This window comes from Arachis duranensis, chromosome 2 (genome assembly GCF_000817695.3).
Source record: "Arachis duranensis cultivar V14167 chromosome 2, aradu.V14167.gnm2.J7QH, whole genome shotgun sequence".
In the NCBI taxonomy this organism is placed as follows: domain Eukaryota; kingdom Viridiplantae; phylum Streptophyta; class Magnoliopsida; order Fabales; family Fabaceae; genus Arachis; species Arachis duranensis.
The window spans coordinates 43,226,436-43,228,254 of record NC_029773.3 but is presented as its reverse complement, the minus strand read 5'-3'; positions in this window follow the sequence as shown (position 1 = coordinate 43,228,254).

Below are 1,819 nucleotides of genomic sequence, written 5' to 3'. Positions count from 1 at the left end.
GTTAGCTAACAATTAATGTGATTGGTTCAAAAATTTGAAGTTTGTTACTTGCTTGTTAAGCAAGGTTCAATCTTTAAATTCTAGAATCTTATCTTGTAGTTTCTTGTTAGTTAAGTCTTTTTAAAAATTAAATATTTCTCAACAAATCTTTTATCTTTTATCTCATCTTTTTCAAAAATTTTATCTTTTTCAAAATTTGATTTCAAAATATCTTATCTAATTCTTATCTTATTATCTTTTCAAATTTGATTTTAATATCTTTTTCAACTAACTCTTTGACTTTTTGTTTGTTTCTTATCTTTTTCAAAACCACCTAACTACTTTTCCCTCTCTAATTTTCGAAAATATCTCATCTCTTTTTCAAAAATTTTCTTATTGTTTTAAATTTTAATTTTAAACTTATCTTATTTTTAATTTTCGAAAATTACTAACCCCTTTTTCAAAATTGTTTTCGAAATTCTCCCTCTCTTTTCTTATTCTATTTAATTATTTAATTACTAACACTTCTCTTCACCTTTCTCCATCTAAATATCCGAATCCCCTCATCTTCATTCTTCACTTTTCTTTTCTTTCTCTACTAACATAAAGGAATCTCTATACTGTGACATTGAGGATTCCTCTTCTTTTCTTGTTTTCTTCTCTTTCATATGAGCAGGAACAAGGATAAAGGCACTCTTGTTGAAATAGATCCAGAACCTGAAAGGACTCTGAAGAGAAAATTAAGAGAAGCTAAGTTACAACACTCTAAAGGTAACCTTTCAGAAATATTAGAACAAGAGAAGGAGATGGCAGCCGAAAATAATAATAATGCAAGGAGAATGCTTGGTGACTTCACAAAGCCAACGTCCAAATTTGATGGAAGAAGCATCTCCATTCCTGCCATTGGAGCCAATAACTTTGAGCCGAAACCTCAGCTAGTTGCCTTAATGCAACAAAACTGCAAGTTTTATGGACTTCCATCTGAAGATCCTTATGAATTTCTAACTAAGTTCTTGCAGATTTGTGAGACTGTAAAGACGAATGGAGTTGATCCTGAAGTCTACAGACTCATGCTTTTCCCTTTTGCTGTAAGAGACAGAGCTAGAATATGATTGGATTCACAACCTAAGGATAGCCTGGACTCATGGGATAAGCTGGTCACAGCCTTCTTGGATAAATTATTTCCTCCTCAAAAGCTGAGCAAACTGAGAGTGGATGTTCAAACCTTCAAACAAAAAGATGGTGAATCACTCTATGAAGCTTGGGAAAGATACAAGCAGCTGACCAAAAGATGTCCATCTGACATGTTTTCAGAATGGACCATATTAGATATATTCTATTATGGTCTATCTGAATTTTCGAAAATGTCATTGGACTATTCTGCAGGTGGATCTATTCACCTAAAGAAAATGCCTGAAGAGGCTCAAGAACTCATTGACATGGTTACAAACAACCAATTCATGTACACTTCTGAGAGGAATTCCGTGAATAATGGGATACCTCAGAAGAAAGGAGTTCTTGAAATAGATGCTCTGAATGCCATATTGGCTCAGAACAAAGTGTTGACTCAACAGGTCAACATGATCTCTCAAAATCTAAATGGATGGCAACATGCATCCAACAGTACTAAAGAGGCAGCTTCTGAAGAAGCTTATGATCCAGAGAACCCTGCCATGGCAGAGGTTAATTACATGAGTGAACCTTATGGAAACACCTATAACTCATCATGGAGAAATCATCCAAATTTCTCATGGAAGGATCAACAAAAGCCTCAACAAGGCTTTAACAAGGGTGGACGCAATAGGCTGAACAATAGCAAGCCATATCCATCATCTTCTCA